The following is a 9,020-nucleotide window of genomic DNA, read 5'->3' as shown; positions in this document are numbered from 1 at the left end:
AGGGATGTTTTTAAGAACATAGCAAAATTATTAATGTAGTTCTTTGGTTGTGAACAAACTCAAAATATTTTCAGCAATTTGGAAGCAGACCATACATTATTATTAAACCAGCAGCTATACTGTATGACACATCTTTTCACTTCACTTTTCTGATCATCACCTTTTAGGAATGAATTCACCTTTGAAGGTGAATGATGATAAGAATTATGAGAAAATGCTTATGTTAATTAGCTTGGTTTAGCTGACAATGTACACACATTTTAAAACCACTGTATGCCTAATAAATATACACAATTTTATATGTCAAATTATAAATAATAGCAACTACAGAAAAATAACATTAGTAAAATCAGAACATATATTTATGAGTAAGGTCATACATGTTTCAATGTTAGTGAAACATGTAGTTGGTAGCTTGTAGAGTTTAAAGAATTGAGTACATTTAACCTCCCACAGCAGTAGGTCTCTCTAATCGACACTCAGAAAGCCTTGGTTTGTTCCTAATACTCACTTTTTTTTTTGGATGCAGACACTTGAAACTGTTCCTGCTGAATGAAATTCAAGCTCTTAATCTGATCCCTTCTCCTTACAACAAAATTTTACCAAATGTAATATTTGACAGAATATTCATTGGTTTCCAAGTCTTTTGGCACTCATAATTTTTGATTTCTGTTTTTTTGTTTTTCAACAAAGTTGAATGAACCTTTCTTTATTCTTGCCCTCAAGATGGTCTGTGGATTCCTACAGTGGTTTGTGAACCTGGTACCCTTTGCTGAACCCTGTTGAACCCTAAGCTCATGCAGGGTCAGTCTAAAAATCCTAAGACCAAGAGCAGAAATGCTTTTGAAACTCCAAGCTTGAGGAAAGATCCCTCCCTGATGAAAGGCCAGGCAAAGCACGCTGTTCACTGGGCGGAGTCTGTACACTGTCTGTTTCAACACTTCCTCTGCCTCTGTGTTCAAATCTGGTGACTTGCTGCCTCCTTGCTTACAAAGTGAGTAGCCATTCACTTTGGTGTTTTTCCTGGATGATTTCCCCCCCAGGTAAGACTAAGTTTTACTTTGAACATTCAAAGAACACAAAAATGCCAACAGGCATTAACCAGAGAAGTTCTGGATTGGAAGGTATGGCCCTCCTCCTCTTGCTGCTCTTCTTCTCCTTCTTTTCTTCCTCCTCCTCTTCCTCCTCTTTCTACTTCTCCTCCTTCTCTTCCTCCTCCTCCTCTTCAGCGTATATGGAGTGTGTGCGTGTGAGTTCAGGCACACCTGTGTGTATGTGGCAGCATGTGTACAGAGGTCAGGGGACAGCTCTGGTATCAGCCCTCACTTTAAACCTTGCTTGAAAGAGTTTCTTTGCTGTTCAGTGCTGTGCATCCCATGCCAGCTGGGCTGCTGGGTCCCAGAGATTCCCCCAACTCTTCCTCTCATCTCAGTATGGGAAGACTGGGATTACAGAAACAATGTGTTACTATATCCTGATTATTTTTGGGTTCTGGGATTTGAACACAGTTCCTCATGCTTACAGAGCAAGCATTTTACTCACTGAGCCATTTTCCCAGCCTGAGCCCCCTCTTCTTATTGTAAAATAAATAAATCTTGAATATAGTCTTACTGAAGTGTATAAATCGTCTCAGAATGTGTGGAAGAGGAAGTAACAGAAGTCAGAAATGGTTCTAATGTTGCTTCCTACTCAGGGCTCATGGTCTGTGTGATATTTAAAACCTTCCCATGAACACATTTTCTATCTCTAAAATGTGGTCTATACCCTCTTCTGAAGGCCGTTACAGAATCTAAATTTACTCACATGCATGAAATCCTCTGGCACCCTCTCTTGTTCCTTCTTCAAATGCCACAATTTGTTTCTGTAGTGTGTCTATCAGCTTTACATTGCCATGACAAAATGACTGTGAAAAATCATCTTAAAGGAGGAAGAATTGGTTTTGAATCATGATTCTCTAGGCTTCAGCCAATGGCTTGGCTCTCTTGCATCTGGCCAATGAAGAGTCAGAGGATTTTGGTCGGGGAATGTGTGATTGAAACAAAGCATCTCACCTTTTGATGGCTTGGAAATACAGTCATGGAGACAAAATGGTGCCAGAGATTAAATATATTCTGATAGGTCATTTGCTCTTCCCATTAGGCCCTACCTCCTAGTTTCCCCCACCTGCCACTAGCCCATTGAGCTGTGAATCCATCAATGGATTAACCCATCCATGAATTCAGAGCCCTTGTGATTCAATCACACCTTCTCTGAATACCTCTACACTAGGGACCATGCTTTCCACACATGAGTTTTAGGGAGATCCTTCACGTTCAAACCATAACATCTAAGCAAACAGATTTTTCTCCCAAATCATTGTCTATCTGCATAGTTTTCAGAGAACAACAGAATACTTAGATCTAGGCCCTAGAAATGTACAAATGAATGAGAAGTTCTATTCAACTGATTAGTTTTTGTCTTTTAAATTAAAATTTTAAATAGACATATACAAACACAGAAAATGGTTCCAATCTCTGGGTGCTATGGGTGTTTCAGCACATGTACTCATCACATAATTTCTAATTAAAGTAAACAAACTTATCCCATCTATCATTTAGCATTTCTTTGTGCTGAAGCATTGGAAATCCTTTCTTTCTGCTCTATGAAGTATGCAGCACACTCTTCTTGCTTATAATCATTTTTTCTCTGACATCACACAAGAGAACTTTCTCACTCCTATCAACTGCAACATGGTCTGCATCTATCAACACCATATCGCCTCCCACTTCCCAACTATGTTAAACACCATTCTGTTCTCCACTTTTACCAGATTAACTTTTTAAATTTCATGAGTGGGATCACCCCGCGTGCTCTTTCTGTCTCTAGCCTGTTTCCCTTGTTGTGGTCTTTAATGCCCTTCATGTTGTCACAAATGACAGGATCCATTCTTTTTGTGATGGAAAACTGTTCCATTGTGTATATGTGACACCTTCCTTTGGTTCAGTCATCAGTTGATGGGTCCAGGTGGTTCCCATTTCTTAGTGGTTGAAATCAGAGCTGCAATCAACAAATAGCACAGAGGTCTCTTCAACATGTTGATATGTGCACAGGAACTCAGAATATTAAAGAAGCTACCTCTAGAGTGTTGACTAATTGTTCAAAGTGAGTGGGTCTCAGTTACTCGAGAGATCAGTCAGGGAGCCTGCTGCAGCCTGTACCCCACCAGATACATTAAGAATTCCAACTTCATGGAGACAGACAGACACACAGACAGAAATCTGGTATCAGCTGAACTGAACTCTCAGCAGGAGACTCTTCAGCACCCCAGAATATTATTTATTATATAGAGTTGAACAAAGAGGTGCATTATTGCACATCGTTGACAAGGATGCTGGAATGGTACATTTAGACAAACAAGAAGGCAGGGCTTGTGGTGTGCAGCTAGACCAAGGAGGCAAGTTTAGCTAATCTCAGTAGGACCAGTCTCTGTAGGGGAGCAGTTCAGGGCATGAACACTCTGGGAGAAAAAGCTATGGTGGACATTTTCTGCACTCATTGTTAGCTCTCCAACTTGGTCCCCTGAGGAAGGCTTTGCCATTTACCACTGAGCCTCACCCCAGGGGGAAGACTTTGCCTTTTTCTCCATGAGTCTGAGGCTATAGGATCCTTGAAATGGTTGTGCCTATGTTAACAACACACATTCATTCAGGACTTTACTCACTTAGGGATTTATCTGCTCCCTATACATAATACAACGTACTCCAATGATGGTTATGAGGATTAAGTGCATGGAAGTATTTGAAGTACTCAGTATAATGTTTGCTATATCTTAAGAGGTCTAGAATTCTTAGTCATTGTCCATCAGTAGAGAAGAAGTGAGCAGGAAAACCTGCCAAACTGAGAAGTCTTGCACCAGCATGTGAATGATAGGTAGTAATTTTTACTTGTGGTTCAAATTTTTATTTTATCTTTATTGTAGAGCTTTTGTGTGTAATGATTCATTGGTACTTAATATGACATTGAAAAGACAAATATCAACTTCATTTTGTAAACTGTAAAGCCAAACCAGGAGGAACCTAAGACTAGTGGTCCAATGTTGTCCTTAATTATATACTAGAAGGGATACAAAGGAAATCAAGCTGAGGATAGCTTTGGAATGATGAAACTCTATAAAGCGTGTAGGGAAATGGGTGAGAAATCACCCATTTTGGGGATTAATGTCACTACTGAAGCGGTGGTCAGGCTACAATGTGCTTTCACTTGAACACTAAAGAAAATGGGAAAGCTTCTGGGTACTTTTGAGCAAGAGAAAGAGATAATAAAACTTTCATCTCATGATAACCTTGTCAGACTTGCAGATAATAGGAACTTTAATAAGTAAAACAATTTGGTGATAACCTCAACTTGGAACAAAACTGCACATTATTTTGTTTTGATTTCTTCTTCAAATTTCTCTGATACATGAGAAAGTTCTCTTGACCTGCCAAGCATTTGTTTCCTTCTTTAATGGAACAAAAGCTCCTAATAATGCTGATAAATCATCTGAGCTCTTCTATTAAGGCTGGGTAATACAAAGCCTATATCACTGCCCAACCTAGTCCTGCATAGTTAAAATTACATTGTATGGCAAAATTGTCCCATGGGCTTCTAGAGATTCTTAACTTTTGCTTTTCAAAGTTTTCATTTAATTTCCTTGAAATTGCATCAAAAGTCTTGTTTGGAAATATAAAATAACTTTGTCTAAAGAGAATAAATGGTTTTCTGTATTTGTTCTTTCTCTGTGTAGTGGCTTGAAAGAAAATGGCCCCCAAAGGGAGTATCACTATTAAGAGGTGTGGCATTGTTGGAGAAGGTGTGGCCTTGTTGGAGGAAGTGTGTCACTGTGGGGTTGGGCTTTGAGGTCTCCTATGTTCAGACTACACCCAGTGAGTCAGACCATTTCCTGTTGCCTACAAGTGAAGATGTAGGACACTCAGCTACTTCTCTAGCACCATGTCTGCCTGCACACCATCATGTCACACTGTGATGATAATGGACTAAACCTCTGAAAATGTAAGCCACCTCGATTAAATGTTTTTCCTTTATAAGAGTTGCCATGGTCATGGTATCTCTTCACAGAAATAGAAACCCCAACTAAGACACTCTATTAGATGAACCATTTGTGAAAAGTAGTAACTCACACACTTCTTTGCATCTCATATAATGTGTGAGCAGCAAGAACAATTCCTCATCTAATGCAGTTCTCTGATAAGACAGACTTAAAATTTGCATGACCAAATCAAATATCATTTAACTGAGTAACACCTTGAGAATCAGAATGAGCTTGAGAGAGGTTGTGATACTCACTGATGTGCTTAGATTTGATCTCAAGTACATACACATTTATAGGGAAGTCTAGTCCTAGGAATCAACAGCTAATAGAAGCAAGGTCACCCGGTCTTTCTATTTTTGTTAAGAAGAGAGAATAGAATGCAGAAAGGGGTGAAGATTCTTTCAAATGGAAAAGCCCCAAGTTCTTTGCCTTGGTCACTGTTCTATTGCTGTGAAGAGACACCATGATCACAGCAACTCTTGTGAAAGAGAACATTTAGCTGGAGCCTTATCTACAGTTTCAGAGGTTTAATCCATTATCATGGCAGGAAGCATGGCAACATGCAGGCAGGTGCTGGAGCACTACCTGAGAGTTACGTCCTGATCTGTAGGCAGAAAGGTCCTCCGGGCTTGGCATGGACTTTTGAAACCTCAAAACCCACCCCCAAAGACACACTTTCTCCAAGGCCACACCTCCGAATCCTTTTAATCCTTTCAAATTGTACCACCCCTTGGTGATTAAACATTCAAATATATGATCCTGTGGGAACCATTCTTATTCAAACCACCACATTCTTCCACTACTGATACAGAGCAATCAAGTAGGATAATCTCTGCCTAAAACCTTTGGAAGTCCAGAGTCTCTACCAAGTAGAAGAATAGTCCAGTCAGGCATGTCTCATGTCTCATGAAGCAACCCTGGCTCCTTTGTGGAAGGAATCTCTATCCCTACTTTGGAAGACCTGTTCAAGAAGCAGCTGTGAACAAAATTTACTGCAGATTCCTATAAAGTAGAAAACTTAATAAACCTTGTAGAGATTTAGTGCCTTCCTCAAAGACTACTGTGAGCAATAAATGAAATTTTGTCACACATCTGTTCACTCATATCACAACCAAAATCAGCTACCAACTAATTGTTATGTGGATATTGTAGTCTTTAATAACCCTTTAGTGGGGCTGGAGAGATCTCTCAGCAGCTAAGAGTGTTGCTCTTGCAGAGGACCCCAGTTTGGTTCCCAGCCACTCATATTAGGTGCTAGCAGTTGCCTGTGACTCTAGCTCCAAGGGATGCCACATGGGCACCTGCATGGAGCTGTGTATATACACATCCACAGACACATAAAAAACAATTTTTAAAAATATACTTTATTATCAATGTATTAACTATTGAAATATTAATAAATAAATATTCATTCAGCCAATAGCAAATTTACTTTCCTATACTGTCCACACATGAGACTTGCAGACCATTGTATTCTGCCCATAAAGACTGGCCATAATATCATAAACCCAGAGCCATAGTTTTTAGTAAAGATGTGTTAGAAATTAAGTCATGATAGACAAAAGAAAACCACTTCAACAAAAGAGTGGTTAGTTTTCCACTATTTTAAAAACACTTTAGTCCATTATTTTCTGCACTAATTAAAATAATTGACAAGAGCATGCCAGAATAAATTAAATTTTAATTAATCTTTAGTTTAACCATATGACTAATTTTTTAGAGTTGGAAAAACAAGCAAAAAAAAAAAAACCTCTCAAAGTTCTTCCTTAAACTATGTTTTGAATTTTATCAATCTTTGCCCTACACTGAATCACCTTTTGATAGAACCAGAAGTAGATATTTTTCATTACTTTTTACTTTTGGGTGACTTTTACATGTTTATCTTTAAGTGCAGTATTTTCCAAAGACAGCAAGAGAACAGAAAGAATGCGGTAGCCGTCCTCACCATCAAGACTTTCAAACAGGTAAGGCTGTGGCCAAGGCTGGAGATGCTTGTTCAGTGATGGAGACGCAGCACCATTAGTACCATGCCTGCTTTGCAAGCACAAGGACCATAAAAATGCCAGGCAGGTGGTGTATACTTATAAGGCAGGAGGAGGATCCTTGGGGCTCACTGTCAGCCCAGTCTAAGCTTATTGATGAGGTGGCTCAGATTCATGAAGAGACTTGCCTCAAAGGAGATGGACAGAGTTCCTGTGAGTGACAACAAAGGTGGTCCTCTGGCTTTCACATGCACACGAACATACATGCACATGAATATACATGCACACCCCACACATGCATCCACATATATAGAAAATATTTTAATATGTATATACATATATACATGCACGTATATAATATATAATAATGAAATATGATAAACATAAACCAGTATGTGTGTGAGTGAGTGTGACAAGCTGGTTGATCTCCCTCCTCACCACACCTTATTTCATCTCCATGGGCAACTATGTACGTCCTACCTAGTTATACCTTCATATCACACGGTAACAAGAGACAATGTATACTGCTTCTCTGTGTTTCTAATGGTGCCACACAGCACAGGTGTCCTTTAGCTTCTTATGGAATTTGTTTCACCACAGGAGAGAATATTCCGTTATTACTGTTGCCTTTTTTTTTTCAACCTGTTGTTTTTCATCTTCTCCTTGTCCCCTTCTCCCCCTCCCCACTTCCTCATCTCCTTCCCTTCTCTCCCCCCTCTCCCCTGTCATCTCATTTCCTTTCTTTTCCTTTTCTACGTCTCGTTCTGATTTTTCAAGCAGTGCTGTGGCCGCTTTACCACTCTCCTCAGTGCATGAATGTTCAGACATCGACAGAGGTTCAGTCATGTGAACAGAATAGTGATGTCAGAGTACGCATACCGCACAGCTTTGCTATTGGCCGTCACCGGCACCTTCGGAATGTAAACGCCCACACTCCCACACACACACTGTTAGAGAGATCCTGTCTTTCTCACACTCCAGCTAAGAACATTTCCCCAAAGAATAGTGTGCATGATTGACCTTCATGTTGGCTCTGTGGGTCTTCTTTTGTAAACTTGTGGGTTTACCTATGTTTTCTTCTCAGAAACTTAAGTTTTGGGTTCTCAGATGTCAATCTTCTAATATTCTCTATTTTTTTTTATGTGAGCAGAAATCCAACTTAAACTCTTTTAACTAACTCTACCTAGTTTCTGAGCACCTTGTTTTGGAAAAGAAAAGAGTGTGTGTACGTGTGTACGTGCATGTATACACATTCGCATAGTTATCCGATGTCAACACTGGGCATTTTCCTCAATCCCTTCTCCACCTTACATCTTTTCTTTACATTTTCAGTTACATGTATTTATTGGGGGACATGTCACAGTGCAACACGTGGAGGTTAGAGAATAACTTGCAGGAGTTGGGTCTCTCCTTCTATCTTATGGTCAATCTCGGAGATCATACTTAGGTTGTTGGGGCTCGTGGCAAGCACCTTTTCTGGTTGAGCCACCTCATTGGCCTTCCATGTTATTTTTTGAACTAATTGAATCTGGAGCTCACTAATTTCCTAGAGTGGCTCACAAACAAGCCCCAGGGATCCTCTTATCATACTATCATAGCACACCTTAACATGCTGCTACATAAAAAGGTACAGAACGGCTCACAGAAACAGTGTGTGACATTTCTCCCCATATGGCTTTTTTCATGGTTAAGGTAACTGGAGTCAATGAAGGCTTCTTCACATTGCTTGCACACAAATGGCTTTATTTATGTATCTGACCATATGTGTATCTTCTGTAGACGTTCTCATTGAGTTTATCTCCAGCTTGAGTTCTCTCATGATGCTGACTAGAAGGGTGGCTCCTACATGCTCATAACATTGTTGATTTTCATAGGGAAAATTCTCCCTTCTAGAAGAATTTTCAAGTACCTGACCTGATTCAGAATGACTGATATCCTTCTCTGATATTTCAAAGCTTTCTCCACAG

The sequence above is a fragment of the Peromyscus californicus genome, unplaced genomic scaffold (genome assembly GCF_007827085.1).
Source record: "Peromyscus californicus insignis strain IS unplaced genomic scaffold, ASM782708v3 Scaffold_17__1_contigs__length_78620276, whole genome shotgun sequence".
Lineage (NCBI taxonomy): Eukaryota > Metazoa > Chordata > Mammalia > Rodentia > Cricetidae > Peromyscus > Peromyscus californicus.
Note: the sequence above shows the minus strand (reverse complement) of the source record.